Source organism: Macaca thibetana, chromosome 7, assembly GCF_024542745.1.
Source record: "Macaca thibetana thibetana isolate TM-01 chromosome 7, ASM2454274v1, whole genome shotgun sequence".
Classification (NCBI taxonomy): domain Eukaryota; kingdom Metazoa; phylum Chordata; class Mammalia; order Primates; family Cercopithecidae; genus Macaca; species Macaca thibetana.
In genome coordinates this window covers 110,036,689-110,055,167 of record NC_065584.1, presented here as the reverse complement: position 1 = coordinate 110,055,167, position 18,479 = coordinate 110,036,689, and the positions used below count along the sequence as shown (strand labels likewise).

Here is an 18,479-nt window from a genome sequence, read left to right as displayed (position 1 = left end):
GAGTGTCTGCTATGGCCCTTTGTAATATGATCAGTGGACTGGAAGTGAAACCCCAGCCAATGCTGCTCTGGGTATCTGATGGGAGCTTGATGTCTCTCTGTTTATTTTTACCCACCAGTGGGTATCATGATTCTGAGACACTGGCCCCACTGCCCTGGCTTCCTGGCCCTACCTGGGACCTTCTGATGGTCTTGTCCATTTTTATGGTCCTCCGGGATCTGCCCCAGGTTCTAGAAATGAAAGCTCTGCCCAGCCCAGCAGAGAGCCTCCAGGATCTGTGGAGGCTCTGTGCTCTGTGGCCTTACCGTCTTTAAAAATTTTGCATCTCACCCCTTCTTACTCCATATAGTGCTTTGTATTTTACAAACCAACAAGTATCATAGTAAAGTGCACTCTCACTATGATTTGAGTCACTGGCACACACACAGGGATGAAGGAAAGCAAAACATTCTACTCTCAACATAGACACACATAGTGTCAAAAAGAGGGCTTGGCTGTTCTCTCCTTGCAAGGCCATGTGTGGGCACCCCCTGAGGTTAGACACAGGCCAAGTCACCACAGGTGCCTTCTTCCCAGCGGGACAGCTGTCCTGCCTCTCCCTGAGCAGGTTATTGAGGGGAGAAGGGTGAACTGCAGACCTGCCACAGGGACAGGGTAGAGAGACGGAAGAGAACCAGGGCCAGTCTGTCACCTTCGGAGGTGACCTGAACTTGGGAACCTCCCCACCCCTCTGAACTGCGGGGGAGTTTCCCGCGCTGTCACCCAGGCTGGAGTGCCACGCTGCAATCACAGCTGCCTGTAGCCTGCACCCTCCAGGCTCGAGTGATCCTCCCACCTCAGCCTCCCAAACAGCTGTGACTACCTGCAGATGTGTGCTACCATGGCTGCCTAATTTTTTTTATGTTTAATGTTTGTTAAAGATGGGGTCTCACCATGTTTCCCAGGCTGTCCAGCCTCAGCCTCCCAACGTGTTAGAGTCACAGGTATGACAAAAGCACCCTCCCTGTTGTCAACGTTCTGTCTTACTCGTGGCATAAAACTCCCTTAAGAGGGGATTTATGGCAATCCTCATTTCTCAGAATTTTATGCTCTTCCTCAGAACGGGAATTCCGAGAAGGCATCTTTCTGCACTTGTTGATTCTCAGTGACCTTTTGCTCAAAATAATCCACATCCCAAAGTGACACATTTTGGGGTGATGTCTTCTGAGCCACTTCACTCGGCATTGATGGAGGCTTATGTCCCAGGGCTGCTGCTGCTTGTGTTTCAGTTGCTCAGTGTCTCCACTTGGCTCCCATCTGTCTGACTCAGTTGAGTATGGTGTCCTGGCTGGATGCCTCCTGTCCCTGCTGAGGCCGAGCTCTGAGAGTGATTCTCACATCGCATTCCTACCCTCAGTGCAAATCTTACGTGCTGGGTTTTTCACGTAAGGAATTGAGGTTTAGCACAGTGCTCAGGAGTCAGACGTCATTGAGTTTGAACCGCTGCGACTGATGGTAACGGGTGGTGACCGTGGCCAGGTCACCTTCCAGAGGAGTCTGCGTCTCCCCACCCCACAGTATGATAAAGGCTCTGCATCCATTTGTGTTCACACACGGAGAGGAAGTTAGCTTCCATTATTGGGAATCGCAGAGTAATGAGGAAATGAACAAATGGATGCAAACCCTGTGGTCTCCTCTCTCCCTGACAACCCTGGCCATGCCGGGGTCTGGGTGGGCAGGCCGTGCCGGGTCTGGGTGGGCAGGCCGTGCCGGGGTCTGGGTGGGCAGGCCGTGCCGGGGTCTGGGTGGGCAGGCCGTGCCGGGGTCTGGGTGGGCAGGCCGTGCCGGGGTCTGGGTGGGCAGGCCGTGCCGGGTCTGGGTGGGCAGGCCGTGCCGGGGTCTGGGTGGGCAGGCCGTGCCGGGGTCTGGGTGGGCAGGCCGTGCCGGGGTCTGGGTGGGCAGGCAGGCGTCCTCTCCACCAGTCTCCCAATGGAACCACACGTACCCTGTCCTGGCCTTCGCTGGCTACAGCCCCAAGTCCTAGCTTCCTCCCCTGAGACTCCAGAGTCTTTGATATGCTGTCTCTTGGCTAGTTATCATTCTCTCTCACAGATTTCAAGTCCCTTCAGGGACCATGGAGGCCCAAGGGGACCCTGTGCCATATTATTTTCTGTTTCTATTGCTCTACACAAGGAAGAAGCCAGTGTTTCCGTGTGTGCAGTGCTCCTGGCCTGGGGGCAGGCTGGCCTCGGGGTGGGCTGGCCTCGGGGTGGGCTGGGTTTTAGTTTGGAACCATTGCTTGTTCTCCTCCAAGGTAGGCAGAGTCCAATTTGGGCTGAATCCCTCCCTTGCTCTGAGTCAAATAAGGTCTGGGTAAGAGAACTTCCATTCCCTTTATGGTTTTTAAGTTGTGGAACTGAGTGAGACAGACGCATTCTGTGGGTCTGTGTCTTTCCACCCCACATTCCAGCTCCTGCACCTGTGATGGGGTAGCTCAGGGTAGGAAGGATGAGGACAGTGCTCATATCCATGGATCCTGTGGCCCTGGATGCAGCATCCCTCCCTGTCCACACCCTCCTCAATCCTCCCCACCTGTGCCCAGCACCTCTGTGCCCACCAGGCAGACAACGCCCCTCCTGCCAGCTGCAGCCCCCGGACTCTTGCTGGCTGACCACTGTTGGGTTTGCCTAATGGGGAGTGCCACCAGGGACTGGAGCATCAGTGGTTACAGAGTCCAGAAAACTGAATGCCTGTTCCCTCCTCGCCTTGCCTATAAAACATCTGCCTACAATTAGTATGATTTACTTAACACATGTTTTCAGAAACGCATTAATTATATCAGTGTCTGTATTTGCAGGGACTTGTGCAACTGTTTTTCATAAGAACGACTCCTTATTCTTCACCAGCAATAGAGGAGGGTGGTCATTTTACTACTTAGTAGGGGATGCTTCTTCTTGTCACCAAACGGAACTTAGTTTGGCTTGCCAAGCATGCAGACAAGACCAAACACTGTCACTGGGATTCGCAGCAGGAGAGAGGCGTTTATCGCAGGGCACCCAACACTTAACCTGACCTCCTTGATGGCTTACAAGCAAGAGTTTTTAAAGGCGGGGTGCATTTCAGGAAAGCAGAAGTTACAGGTAAAATTGTACATCAATACATGGAGGTTATACATCGGTTTGGCCCAAAAAGGTGGGATATCTTGAAGTGGGAGTTTATAGGTCATAGATAGATTGAGATTATTTTATTTACAGTTGGTTGAGGAACCAAGGCTTTGTCTCAAAGATCTGCAGTCAGCAGAAAGGAATGTTAAGGGCTGACCTTAACATCGGGTAGTTAGGATAAGGAACCCTGGTGATTGTCATGTGGTGTTATACCAGAGTCAGGTCACCAGGGTAAGCCACAGTGTGCTGGGTTAGAGTGATGGGTTTGGCAAGAGTGATCGCCTGCAGGCATGACCTTCTTTAGGCTCCTCAGGAATAAATTTAGAACAAAGAAGGTGGTCAGAGTTCAGTCCCATTTCCCCCTTATCTGAGGGCTGTGTGATGGCAGTGGGCGTTTTCCATCTGGTAGGGGCCTGGGTTTCTGAAAAACAACTCAAGAACATATGCTAAGATGTTCTGTAGCGTCCCTGGAACATCTGCAGCTCTGACCTGTTTGGAGACTGTTGTTTGAGTTCCTACTGTCTTCTTGCCTATTGGGTAGCCCCTTTACTTCTCTGGGGTCACTGGGTGCCTGCAATTTCCCTGGAAGGGACTCAGGACTTGGGGACTCAAGATTTTTCCTTTATTTCCATGCCAAGGGTGGGGTGGCAGGGCCCTAAGGGGGAATCTCTGCCCTGTTTCATCATCTTCATTAACTGTAATCAGAAATCGGAGATCAAGTATTTGGGTCAATCTTTAGAATGGACAATAAGGCAAAGCGTTATTCAGCCTTTCCATTGGATGAACCTGGAATTGTTTCTTTTTTTTCTTTTCTTTTCTTTCTTTTTTCTGTCTTTTACTCAACAAATATTATGATGTCCTTAATAAATGACATTCAGGTAGGAAACTGCTCAAGCGTATAGGATTAAGGGGAATCAGAACATGCTATAACTAGATGGGGCATTTTACAAAGCAGATGATTGAAATCTTATGAGACATTTGAGAGAGATCGACCTGTTGAGAGAGGCAGAAGCGTGATGCTTCTCCTTCAGTGGCCTTTATCGGAGACACTTGCTATGCTCCTTGATGGGCAATGTGCTGGCCTGGTGGAGTAAGGTTTTCTTCTCTTGCCATCTGCTTGCAAAAGAGTGCGAATCCAGCCAGTTCCCCATGCGTTCTTAGTTTATGTTACTGTACTTTCTATCTTTAAACAACAGAACTATTGATAACCACATGATTTGAAAAAGAGTTAAGGAAATTAGAAAACAAAGATGATCAACAACCACAAACTAAACTCAGGTAGACTGCATGGGTGCTAATTTTTAGTTTGAAAATACACAGAAAATAGGCCTGTTTTAAATGATGCCATTCTCAAGGTAGTCTCTCAGAGAGACCTGGAGAGTCCCTCGGGGTGCAAAGGCTGTGGGGGCTCCCATGGCTTACCTGTCAAACATTTTATCTAAATCATATTTCCAGTTGTCTCTGTGAATTTTGTCTTGTTACAGCCAAGTAACTGTTTTCTAGAATGTCTAAATGGCCCTTAATGATTTCTCCTGTATGTGCCTGTTTTATTTTCATACAATGTTTCTTCCCTGTGTTTCTCAAGAACTCAAAATTTAAGGCCAACAAAACCACCTTGCTCATCCACATGGCAAATAAAGATGGTGAAGATGCTGTTTTCTGTCTATATTTTTTTGGCAAAGCCGTGCACTAGGAGTTCGTATGATTGTCCCCAAATGGGTCACATGATTGAAATCCGTTTAGTTTGAGAATAGCAGGTGCTTTTGGTTTTCCTGAGTTGAAGTTCTACATTATTTTTAAAAATTTTAATATATTCTTTCTGCCTTTCAAAAGGCCAGTTTCCCTCAATCCCATTATCTCTTCCCTCCTCATTTTCTTCCTGGAGAACCTTAGTCCCTTAAATCTCTAGCACGTTCTTCCACGGAAGATGCCCCAAATGGCTCTCTGCTTTGTGAGTGCTGCACCTGGGTGGAATCACTCCTCTCCTCTTTCACTGTTGAGAGTCAGCAGCCAGAGACGTCCCAGCCAGCTGCACAGGCTTGAATGCTGGCTCCATCACTTGTTGGCGATGCCATCTGAGGCAGCAGTGCACCCACACGCAAAATCGGGGAACAGGAGAAGTTGTTTTACAGGGATCCAAAGTGCTTAGAAGAGTACCTGAGAGAGACTTAATACCAAATAAGTATTAGCTATAATTACTATTAATATGATTCCTCTTGAACCTTGGACTTCATGCTGGAACTTTCTGCAGAAGATCCACAAGCAAACTCCTTATTTTCTAAAGTGAATTAGTAGAGGACATGGACTTTGGATTCCAAGTACTTCGATTCAGGCACTTGAGTCATGGGTGCATATTGCAGGAACTTAGTCATCTCTCAGTGTAAACAATGACCTAAGAACTAAAAATGGCAAAGGACAGAATGCACAACCCCAAGAGAGGAGCTCTGTGCCCATGAATGTGATTAAGACCTTAAGAAGTCTTGGAGTGAATTCTTACATTGCATTAGATGCTATACATGACCCATTACAAACTAGAGATCATGGTCCTCTGATTCCAGCCATGGCCACTGCGGTGTTCCTGGGAGACCACTGGCTGCAGTCCAGCAGGTGCACTCTCCTGGGAATGGCTCCCCACAGCCCTGGAACACACAGAGTGGCCATGCCTTAATTCTCCACACAGTCTCACGTCAGAATCCTGGCCATACTTGGACACCCAGAGGCCAGAGTGGAATGAAAACAATCAACTTTCAAGCATAAGAGATTCCCCTACTTCTTCCTTTGTTCGCATGTTTTTGTTGATTCTTACTTACTTTTCTGAGGATAGATACGGTATAATCTAAAGTCATGATTCATTCGTTTTAAAAGGATGAAAAGTGGGGCTGTGAATAATTTAAAGATGTAACATCCATTTGTATCTTTATAGCATTTCATTTTAATCCAGTATTAATGTGGGTCAGCCCTGATGAAATTCTCTTATCAACAAATGGAATATTTTGTTTATTGTGTCAAAATCTGAGAGCAGTTGATAATTAGAATTTTTTTTTCTACTGAAATAATAGAAATGTTACCAAAAGGCCAGGGACTCTGTCTAGGTCCTTTGCTTGCTGCACAGAAAGCCAATCGCTGAGACAACAAGTATTGCCAGGGAGGAAGGCTTTATATTCAGGTGATTCCAACAGAGATAATGAATCTCAAATCCATCTTCCCCACCACTAAAATTGGGGGCTTATATATAAATCCTGGGGAAGGGATGTAGCTGTGTAGGGGGGTGGGGAAGCAATTAGGGGAGGGGCAAGGAAGCAGTCGTGATGGATGAAGGGTCTGGTGTCTCATTGCCTGGATAGGGCAGTCCGATGAGTTTCAGTTCTTTGCTAGAGAGTGGGTTTCCTGAAGAAGGAACTCAGATGAGGCAAATGTAAGCTTCAAGTTTTAAGACCAGAGAGTCCATTTCTATGTTTACTTAAAAACCCATAAATTTTTCTGTGGGACAATTGGGCCAGCTTCAGAAAGGCATTAAAAAAAAAAAAAAAAAATGGAATAGGAAGAAAATAATATTTAAAAGATTCACAATCTTACTACCCTAACACAGCCACTTCTTGCATTTCTGCAGGGTTTGCAAAAATGTTTAAAATACTAGATGTGCAGATGATGATGCTAGACAGACAGATGGTTAGGTATGGAAAGGTGTCTAGTACCCTGTCCCCTGTGCCACACTTCACGCTCACTATGCTCTTGCCTCCCCTGCTGGGCAACACTCCAGCGAACCCAGTGAGTGCTGCCCCTGACGGGCCTGGCCCACGTCCTCGTTGCAGGCACACTGATCGTCCCCCTTTTCGTGTTACAGAACACTTGCCTCTGCCATCTCTTCTGTGTTTTGGATCATTTCTTTGAGATTAATTTCAGACTCCGTCTGGGTGTAAGGTGGGCTGTTCCTTAACCCTGTATGTCTGCCTTCCCTTTAGTCCGTTTCTCCCACTGGAGCTGGAGAGGGGAAGGTGCAGGTGAGAAGCCGGGCACCTGGGTGGGGTGCCCAGAGGGCGTGAACTGAGCTCTGAGGAAGTATCAGGCGGGGTACACGGAGGCCGTGGACTGAGCTCCGAGTGGCCTCCATCCTCCCAGGCTGCTCTCTGCACAGCAGTATGGGCCTTGCCAAGGCCAGGGGTTTGGCAGTGCTGCATGTTTGCATCCCTGGTGCTCTCCGTGTGTGCCAGCACCTAAGAAGGAAAACATTTTTCAAAGAAAAAGATCATGTTTTCACCAAGCTGCTAAATTTAAATCTAGATTTTAGTTTCTCTAAGTGCAGAACCATTTTCTTAGAAGGCCTGAAATGCTGAGTAGTGTTAGCCAGCCTTACCAGCTGCGTAGGAAGTGGTTCTTTGAGAACCTAAATAATGTCTAGTGCTACTTGACCCTCACAGCTACCCAGGAAGCAGGTCCTCACCTGGGCCTGCCCTTTCTGTCACTTGCACTGGCAATGCTGGCTGATGGGGTAGCCTCGAGTTGTCAGTGTTAAAGCCCAGGGTGACGTCATGCAAGGCAGCCTCTCTGTGCCTCAGTTTCCTCACCTGAACGTGAGTTGACTGGATTTCAACAGGTTCTTCTTGCAATGCTTTTCACTGACCTAGCAAGGAATCGCCACAGTCACGGCTTATGATGAGAATGTATTTGATCTCTCAGGTATTTAAGATGGAAAGGTTAAGAAGTAACAGATTGGATTATTGTCACATCCCTGCAAGTGAAGCCTTCTTGCATGCTGTGCATGCAGGATAACGTTAGTGTATTCCATACATCATTCTGGCAGTGATATTTGTGAGCTTCATGGGGCTCCTCTTTCATTCAGAAGGCTAAGCATTTCATAGCCGTTTCTGTAGGAAGCATTATTTAATGGGACCGTAGGTTTCCTTCCAGGAGGGGAGCTGAACCTGGCCGCTCTGTTGCTGGGAATGGTGATGCCGGTGTTGCCCCCCGCTGCCTGGGGTGAGAGGAGTCACGGCCGCTCTGTTGCTGGGAATGGTGGGAATGGTGGTGCCTGTGTTGCCCCCGCTGCCTGGGGTGAGAGGAGTCACGGCCGCTCTGTTGCTGGGAATGCTGGGAATGGTGGTGCCTGTGTTGCCCCCGCTGCCTGGGGTGAGAGGAGTCACGGCCGCTCTGTTGCTGGGAATGGTGGATGCCGGTGTTGCCCCCGCTGCCTGGGGTGAGAGGAGTCACGGCCGCTCTGTTGCTGGGAATGGTGGGAATGGTGGTGCCTGTGTTGCCCCCGCTGCCTGGCGTGAGAGGAGTCACGGCCGCTCTGTTGCTGGGAATGGTGGTGCCGGTGTTGCCCCCGCTGCCTGGGGTGAGAGGAGTCACGGCCGCTCTGTTGCTGGGAATGCTGGGAATGCTGGGAATGGTGGTGCCGGTGTTGCCCCCGCTGCCTGGCGTGAGAGGAGTCTTCACCCTCCTTGGAAGCTCCCACCTGATTCTGCTGCTCTGACGAAGACTAGGGTTCCTTCTTCCTTCCTCCGGGGTGTGGTCATCGCATTTACTTGGTGATTAATAATCAAACAATTGGTTCTTCCTAACTGAATTATCTTAATTCTGTTGACTGACTTAAAATAATCACAGTGTAATACACAGGCTTTTACAATTTTAATTGAAAACAACAGATATGCCTGAAAGCTGTCTCCTCTCGTCCTTCCCGTGACCGTGCCATAAACTAAAGCACAGGTGCCTTCGTGTCCCGGACACCGCCCTGCACTGCGTGGAGAGGGGAAGGCAGCGGAACCGGAGCCCGTGCCTAGGGTGGGCTGCCCATTGCTGAGTCTGAGATTTTACTTACAAAGGCTGAATAAGTTTATCTGTAGATCAAGATTTATGATGTTTTCATTCCTGTCTGAAGAAGAATCTGAGCGAGAAATGCTGGGCATTTGGGTTGCTCATTCCGTGTACACTTCCCACCTGCCTTCCGCCCAGAGGGATGAAGAGGCAAGCGTGGAACCCTGGTTCCCTACCCACCACCAGGCTGTTGAGGGCACGGCCCAGGAGCGGTGTGAGGGACTTTGCAGCCTGTCTAGTAAAATGCATCTGGAGTTGGCAGCTGCCCTCTAACAGGCGCCCTCCACCTGCCCTGGTCTTTGAGAAGTCTTCCCTTAGAATAGGGTGCTGAGAGAGCTGGTGCCCAGAGGAAGTGCCTGTGGGCTGCTGTGGATGGAGAGGGAGCCCTGAGGACAGACTCCACATGGCCAGAGCTTCCCGGGGAGGAGGAGGAGCCCAGATGAGAGACCCAGAGCCTGTGACTGAGACGATCGGCAGATTAGGGGCTCCCTTTGGAAATGATGACCACTTTTGTGCATTTATTTCTCTGGATGTGTCCTGCAGGCAGGCACAGGCACAGAAATGGCAACATGGATGCATTTGGTGCTGGGATGTGCCAGGCAGGCATGAGTTCACACAAATAGGCAAAGGGTTGAGGCCACCGCAGAGAGGGGCTGAAGGTCAGGAGGGCCCTGAGCTGACGGAGGTGGGGAATAGAGCGCCCAGGCATGAGGACCCGGCACTCCTGGGTGTGGACAGGCAGGCGCCCTGGCGATGCCCTCAGGGGACTGTCAGGGCACACGCCCACACCTCTCACTGCAGCATCCGGGAACTCAAGGGACAGGGTCGGGGGCTGCTGACACGGACAACATGCTCTCAGGGACTGAGCGTGGTTAAGGAGGATGACGTGAGGATGACGTGAGCTTTGTGCTCTCGGTGAGCTTGGTCCAGGCCAAAGCAAATCACGGCCACTCGGTGGAGCGGGTGGGACCTCAGTGTCCTCACCCAACTTGAGAGACGATGTGGCCCCTGCTGATGCTGGACACTGGCTGGGCCCTGGGCAAGCTGGCCAAAGTGATGTGTGGAGAGGAGAACCCTGCACAGCTCCTGCTCCTGCTCCCGGCCTGAGCCACCATGCAGTGGCGCCTTGTGGGCCGCCATCCGGATGCCCTGGGCTTCAGAGGAGCCCCTGGTGCTTCCCCCAGCACACGGGCACTATGCGGGGCAGTTGGCTGCCGTTTTCAGCCAGTGCATTCACCGGGCCTCTGGTTCCTGGAGTGGCGGGCACGTAACTCTCCTGACCAGCAGATCCCCCTTTGACCCTGAGAAATGGGGACAGAGCAGTGCTCCCCACTTCCTGGCAGGCACATTGTCGACACCTTTGGCCACAGCCAGCATCTTATCTAGTACTCGCTTCACCCTCTGGAACAAACGAGGCCCAGAGGGACTTGGCCTAGGATGCATTGACCCTCACTTTCAGAAAAGAAATGAAAAGCCAGGCCTCTCCCTCCTCAAGCACTATTTATCCCCAAAGAACATTTTATTCTCCTTTAATAAGACATTGATATCAGGGGAAAAAAAAACTGAAAGAGAAAGGAAAGTAAACGATGTTTCACATGAGGTGCAAAACCAGCTGCCTGTAAGGTGAGGGCTCAGAGTGTCCGTGGATGTTAACTTATGTAGAAGGTTGTTGGTTTAACACTAAGGTATCAAGTTCACTAACAGAAATTAGAACATGTAGTAATCACACAATTAAGAAATAAAAACAGGCGGGCTTGGTAGCTCACGCCTGTAATCCCAGGGCTTCAGGAGGCCAAGGTAGGAGGATCACTTGAACCCAGGAGTTCGGTTTGAGATGAGTCTGGACAACATGGTGAAACCCTGTCTCCTCAAAAATCAGAAAAGTTACCTGGGTCTGGGCGTGGTGGTGTGCACCTGTAGTCCTGGCTGCTCGGGAGGTTGAGTGGGGAGGATCACCTGAGCCTTAGGACGTTGAGGCTGCAGGGAGTCATGATAGCGCCACTGCACTGCGGCCTGGTCAACAGAGTGAGACTCTGTCTCAAAAAAATAAAAAATGTAATAATTTTTTTTTAAATTAGCTGGCCGTGGTGGCATGCACCTGTAGTCCCAAATATTTGGAAGGTTGAGGCAGGAAGATTGCTTGAGCCCAGGAGTTCAAGACTCCAGTGAGCTGTGATTGCACCACTGCAATCTAGTCTGCGTGACAATGAGACTCTATTTCTAAAAAAAAAAAAAAAAAATGAAAAAAAAACCATGGCAATTTTCTTTTATCTACAAAATTTAATTACTAGATTTTACCCATGGAAATAAGGAAATTTTGGGAAACCTTGTACCACCATAACTACTTTTGAAAAATAACAGATGCTAAGGCAATTATTTGAATATGCCAGCCTACCCAGCATGTTTTTCTTCATAATCTTGATACATCACATGAAACTGCTGGTTTTATTTTTGCTTATAATTAGGAATAAGTATTTTTAATTGTCTTAATGCATGTTTTAAAATTTTTAAATGCTCAAAAGGGTTAACTAAAGGATAATGCTTAGTGCCTGTGAAAACACACTAAATGTAAAATAAATAAAACATTTTAGCACCAATTAAATAATACATAATTTTGTTATTTTAATTTTTATTTTAGGTTTGGCGGTACCTGTGAAGGTTTGTTACATAGGTAAACACATGTCCTTGGGGTTTGTTGTACATATTAGTACATCACCCAGGTATTAAGCTCAGTTCCCAATAGTTATCTTTTCTGCTCCTCTCCCTCCTCCCTCCTGCCATAAGCAGACCCCAGTGTCTGTTGTTTCCTTCGTGTTCATGAGTTCTCATCGTTTAGCTCCCACTTATAAATGAGAACGTGGTATCTGGTTTTCTGTTCCTGTGCTCGTTTGCTAAGAATGGTAGCCTCCAGCTCCATCCATGTTTCCGCAAAAGACGTGTACTCATTCTTTTTTTATGGCTGCATAATATTCCATGGTGTATATGTACCACATTCTCTGTATCCAGTCTACCACTGATGGGCATTTAGGTTGATTCCATGTCTCTGCTGTTGTGAGCAGTGCTGCAATGAACATGCACATGCATGTGTCTTTACGGTAGAATGATTCATATTCCTCTGGGTGTATACCCAGTAGTGGGATTGCTGCGTTGAGTGGTCGTTCTGCTTTTAGCTCTTTGAGGAATCCCGCTATTGCTTTCCAGAATGCTTGAACTAATTTACACTCCCACCAACAGTATATAAGGGTTCCCTTTTCTCCACAACGTTGCCAGTTTACTGATCGCCGTTCTTACTGGCGTGAGATGGTATCTCATTGTGGTTTTGATTTGCGTTTCTCTAATAATCAGTGATGTTGAGCTTTTTGTCATGTTTGTTGGCTGCATGTATGTCTTCTTTTGAGAAGTGTCTGTTCATGTCCATTGCCCACTTTTTAATGGTTTTTTTCTTGTTTTTCTCTTGTAAATTTGATTAAGTTCCTTAATTAGACCTTTGCCAGATGCATAGTTTGCAAATACTTTCTTCCATTCTGTAGGTTGTCCGTTTAATGTGTTGATAGTTCCTTTTGCTGTGCAGAAGCCCTTAAGTTAATCAGATCCCATTGGTCAATTTTTGCTTTTGTTGCGGTTGCTTTTGATGTCTTTGTCATGAACTCTTTGCCTGTTCCTATGTCCAGGGTGGTATTGCCTCGGTTGTCTTCCAGGGTTTCTGTAGTTTTGGGTTTTACATTTAAGTCTTTAATCCATCTTGAGTTGATTCTTGTATATGATATAAGGAAGGGAGTTCAGCTTCAATCTTCTGCGTAAGGCTAGCCAGTTATCTCAGCACCATTTATTGCATAGGGAGTTTTTCCCCATGGCTTGTTTTTTTCAGCTTTGTCAAAGATCAGATGCTGTAGATGCGCAGTTGGACTTAGTTCTGGCCTCTCTATTCTGTTTCATTGGTCTGTGTGCCTGGGTTTTGTTTGTTTGTTTGTTTTTTGAGAGGGGAGTCTCACTCTGTCTCTCAGGCTGGAGTGCAGTGGCGAGATCTTGGCTCAGTGCAATTTCCACCTCCCGAGTTCAAGCAATTCTCCCACCTCAGCCTCCCGAGTAGCTGGTATTACAGGGGTGTGCCACCATGCCTGGCTAATTTTTGCATTTTTAGTAGAGATGGGGTTTCACTATGTTGGCCAGGCTGGTCTCTAACTCCTGACCTCAGGTGATATGCCCGCCTTGGCCTCCCAAAGTGCTGGGGTTATAGGTCTCAGCCTCTGCGCCCGGCTATGTGCCTGTTTTTGTACCAGTACCATGCTGTTTTAGTTGCTGCGGCCTTGTAGTATAGTTTGAAGTCAGGTAGCATGATTCCTCCAGCTTTGTTCTTTTTCCTCAGGATTGCCTTGGCTATTCAAGCTCTTTTTTGGTTCCATATATGTTTTAAAATATTTTTTTCTAGTTCTGTGAAGAATGTTGTTGTTAGTTTGATAAGAATAGCCTTGAATCTGTAAATTGCTTAGGGCAATATAGACATTTTAATATTGATTCTTCCTATCTATGAGCATGGGATGTTTTTCATTTGTTTGTGTCTTCTCTGATTTCTTTAAACAGTGTTTTGTAGTTCTCATTGTAGAGATCTTTCACCTCCCTGGTTAGCTGTATTCCTAGGTATTTTATTTTGTGTGCATGTGGCAATTGTGAATGGGATTGCCTTTCTGATTTGACTCTCAGTTTGGTTGTAATAATATAAAATTCTGAACTTCATATAAATCGAACCAAACCTGTAGAATGAATCTGAGATGCACTATAATGGTAATCACCTGAACTTGATCTACAGCTCAAACTACCTGGTTTTTAAAAAATTGGTCAGTTTATTTCCACATATTTTGACTATTTTCTACCTGTTAGAATGTCACTATAGACGGTTGAAGAGGGTTATGGAAGACATACCCTTTATGTGCTCAGACCCCAGAGAGCACAATTAATTCATTCCCGTTCTTACTTTCTGTATCGGATGTTACTCCTGTTACTGTTATTTTTTAACTATAGATTTTTTCATAGAAATATGTGTTCTATACGCAAAATGAAGCATAGGCTTTTATAATTTATATGTGTTTCTTAAGTTCACATATGCCTTTTTTAAACCATTTGCTGATGGTTTTGGTGAACAGGTTTCCATTTTACCCTGTAAGAGTGAAGAAAATAATTATCCCATCCTCTTTGGAATAGCTGCCATTTGAAAATGGGAAACGCTTCTGTTGTGATCTACTTATTTATTTATTTTTACTTTTGGTATTAAACCACCAAATGACTTAGCTCAGAAAAAAAATTCAAGTGTCTAAAAATAAATTTTACAAATTACAGCCCTGAGTTTACCATTCTGTTGTAGTGTGTCATTAAGAACTGGCTGCAAAGGACCATGCAGCAGGGTGAGGAGCAGCTAAAATCTGGGCTATTGTTTGGTCCTTTGAATAGTGAATGTAATTGTTAAACTCTATTTTAAGTGGTTGAGTCAAGTTTAAAACAGTAAACTGTGTGTGTGTGTGTGTGCGCGTGCGCACTTTCTTTCTAATATTAAAGGAAATTCAAGAACAGAGAAAAAATGTTTAAACCTTAAATATTCTATATGAAATATCAAATATCCACATCTCAAACCTACGTTTTTAGGCACATACACACCGGTGCTACACTGGTGCTATTGTATCGATAAACCAAGAACTTATAAAGTTACCTTTATATTTCAAAATATTTTCCAAACATTTACGTTTTCAAAAAATCCTATAACAAACAGTTCTATATGTTCAGTGCCATATGCTCAACGTAATAATATAACTCTAGTTAAACTAATGATAACGAAGTCACACTAACATGGATGACTTGGGAGGCTGCTTGAGCAGCAAGGTTTTCTTTGCAGAACATTCCTTGAGGCTCTTCTGGTAACAGTGTTGTGAGTGGGGCAGGGAGAAGAGGAGCAGGAGGCAGAAGAGGGCTTGGTCCAATCCAGGAGATTTTAGGCCTGAGGGAAGTCACCTGTCAATTTCTGAATGTCACTGGATTGTCTGCTATAATTCATGAATGTGGGTTTGAAAACCCAATGTTGGTGGCTCCCAGAAAATGTCTTGGAGTTGAAAGGCAGGGGCTGGTCAAGGCTGACATCCTAGAAAATCCCTCGTATCCTGGCTGTGGAATTGAAAATAGAGGATTTAACTTACTGTCATTTTCCTTTTTATTCATTCATTTGTTTGATATGGTAAAACTTTTAGGTTTTGCTTGGTAGGCAGAGAATGTCTAAATAGTATTGATTCTTCCACAGTTATATAAAGGAAAGAATAGTCCAATTATCTAAACGTTGCGAAATGCATTAAATTTTTTTAACGTAAAGATTTTTTTCTACTTAATTATCTGATCTAAGCAATAGATGGAGAAACTGTAATGCCACTCTCATTTACCTGAGGTTCATCAGATTTTCTCATACAAAAGTCCAATTTGTGCCGGGCGCAGTGGCTCAAGCCTGTAATCCCAGCACTTTGGGAGGCCGAGACAGGCGGATCACGAGGTCAGGAGATCGAGACCATCCTGGCTAACACGGTGAAACCCCGTCTCTACTAAAAAATAGAAAAAACTAGCCGGGCGAGGTGGCGGGCGCCTGTAGTCCCAGCTACTCGGGAGGCTGAGGCAGGAGAATGGCGTGAACCCGGGAGGCGGAGCTTGCAGTGAGCTGAGATCCGGCCACTGCACTCCAGCCTGGGTGACAGAGCGAGACTCCGTCTCAAAAAAAAAAAAATCCAATTTGTATCCAAGTAAATAATAAAGCTGGCTGCACAATAAATCGTATCAGACCAGTGAAGACATGAGTAGGCTCTCCCAGCTCTTCCAATTCTGGTAAAAATACGTTTTTAATATATGAAAATGATCTACAAGAAGTAGAACAATTTTAGATTAATTTTTTCAGGGAAAAATGGAAACATCAGATGTTTTATTATAATAATTGTACCATGTTAAATGGAGTGAAATTCAATTTTATTGCAGGAAATTGTATGTCATAATTCAGTCTAAGTTTGAGCTTAAAAATGGTGTTTAACCACCTGGAATATGAATTGAGGGCAGATTACAATAACTCAGTACAATAAAAGAGAATGAACCTCACTCCTATTGAATTCAGTAGATGCTTAAAGTAACCCACTCTGCACGCGTCTGGTCTGAACTGCAGTCAGGGTGAGTGTGGTCTGAGCAGCTGTCATCTTACCCAGGCGTCCACCTGGAGCCTCCTTCTTGCCTCGTCACAGAACCCATGTCTCCATGAAAAAAGCTGCCACATGGCCAACTCACTGGGTTGAATCTAGCCATCAGTTAGGACCAAGGAGCCACATGGCCAACTCACTGGGTTGAATCTAGCCATCAGTTAGGACCAAGGAAGAGACCCGGGATACTTCAGAGCTTTGGGGTAAATTGGGGCAGCTGTTCTCCTGCCAGACCATGTTCTGAGTGCTGGGACTAGAGGCTCTTCCCTACAACTCTGCTTTTAATTATTTGGTCTTGACTTGGGGACAGGAGACAAGAAGGCCTGGCTGAAGAACGTGAGGCCGTTTATTCTCCTTGATGAATATGTTTGGAGTCAAAATACATTATGAATTAAAATAATTTTCTACTAATAAACATTTTTAGTGAAAAATGTTACCATTTATTAAACATTCCTTCCCAAAAATAGTCAGGCCCATGGTGGTTACATTCACTCCCATGGTCTCTTCTACCTGTCCAGAGGAAATGAGCTGAGAGAGCCCCTCACATCCTCACTCCCTCGGGGGCTGTGGTCAGGAGGGGCAGGGCTGCCAGGAAGCACAGCCAGAAGCAGGCGGGTGGCTGTGGGCATCAGTCCAGCTGAATGGCTCCCAGGCCCCAGGCACCTCCTCTTGTCTCTGGGGTGGAAGAGATGGGGGCTTGGGTTCCGGAGACCCCTGATCACTGCTGCCAGCCAGAGGCAGAGGGGTTGGTCATGTGAGAGCCCTGGCTCGCTGGGGAGAGGGTGGGCAGGGCCTCCTGGAGGGCAGGGGCTGTGTGGATATTTTACTTTGTGCCCACACACCTGTGTGTTAGGCTTCTATTTTCTTTAAATTCCCAGTGGGTTTTTTTAGTGGTACCTTTCTAGCAAGCATGAAAACCTTTCTAGTGAGCCCACACACCTGTGTGTTAGGCTTCTATTTTCTTTAAATTTCCGGTGGTTTTATTTGGTGGAACCTTTCTAGCGAGCATGACAAAGTGGACCAGGGTGTCTGTCTTAGTCAGCTCAGGATACTCTAACAGAATACCTTGTCCCTGGAGTGGAAGAAAATTCAGGATAGAGTGGGGGCTTTCAAGCAACAGACGTTGACTTCTCTTGGTTCTGGAGGCTGGCAGGCCAAGGTCAGTGGGCCAGCCTGGTTGATTCTCGGTGAGGCCCCTCCGGGTGTGCAGAAAGCCACCTTCTTCTTGCGTCCTCTCAGGATGCGGGCATCTCTCTTTCTCTCTTCATGAGGCACGAATCTCATCACGAAGGCTCCACCCTCATGACCTAATTTCCTTCCAGAGGCCTCACCTCATAAAGCCATCACCTTGGGGAGTCAACTTTCAACACATGGATTTTGGGGGGACACGAACGTTCAATCAATAGCCGTATATGTGACTAAGTGAACCTACCACATGAACATTTTTCTAGAAAAGATGCCAGACGCCTGTACAAACCACCAGGGAACCCAGGTTAGGATCCTGATAGAAAGTAGGGTTGAAAGTTCATCCTCATTCAGGTTTTGTATGTTTTTTATAAACAGGGAAGCTATTACACATCATGTGAATTATGAATTCTATATCAATTCCATATTTTATACCTAATTACGTGGATCAAGTTATTTCAGTTTACAATATGACATTTTTTCCCTCTTTACATTTTGTGAACCAAGCATTTCTAATTCAGACAATCACCTATGGGGCAGGGGGCTTTAGAGAGAAATGTCCCCAAGACTTTCTTCCTTTTTCTTCTGTTAGTCTAAGGAGATTAAAAAATAAGGAATAAAATTCTACAATTATGTCGAAAAGGAAACCAAAAATCATTTAGAACCAACTGCCTCTATTCTGTCTAATTCTATTCTGTCTAATCCTGTGACATTTGGTTGCTGGATTCTTATTTTTTAGCAATAAAAACAAGCCTCCTACAGCCCACAGAAGCCAGTGCTGCAGACTCCCAGAGCAGGCTCCCTGGCCAGGACCGTAATCCAGAGAGCGGACGTGTAGCTTCGGGCCCTTCTCGGGAGCCCCGTCTCAGCCCTGCTGTGTGTTTGACTGGTGATCTTTGGAGGTGCATGTAGAGCCTCTGTGCCTCCGTCTTCCCATCTGTACAATGGAAATAACAGTAACACTTCCTTCCTAGGGTTGCTGTCATGTTTAGACATGTCAGCAGGTCCTGCAAGCTCAGCTCCCTGCCTGTCGTGTAATAGGCAAGCTATGTGATCTGCCTTTCTCCTCTTCTTCGTCACACACGTGAGGAGGGGACACGTTCTCGGTTCTGGAGACCGCGGTGCT

General features: G+C 46.5%; 1 protein-coding gene across 3 annotated transcripts in view; it reads left to right on the top strand.

Moving 5' to 3' along the window:
- GABRG3 (gamma-aminobutyric acid type A receptor subunit gamma3) overlaps window positions 1-18,479 on the top strand; it is a 570,535-nt gene that overhangs the window by 246,419 nt on the left and 305,637 nt on the right. The window lies entirely within an intron of this gene.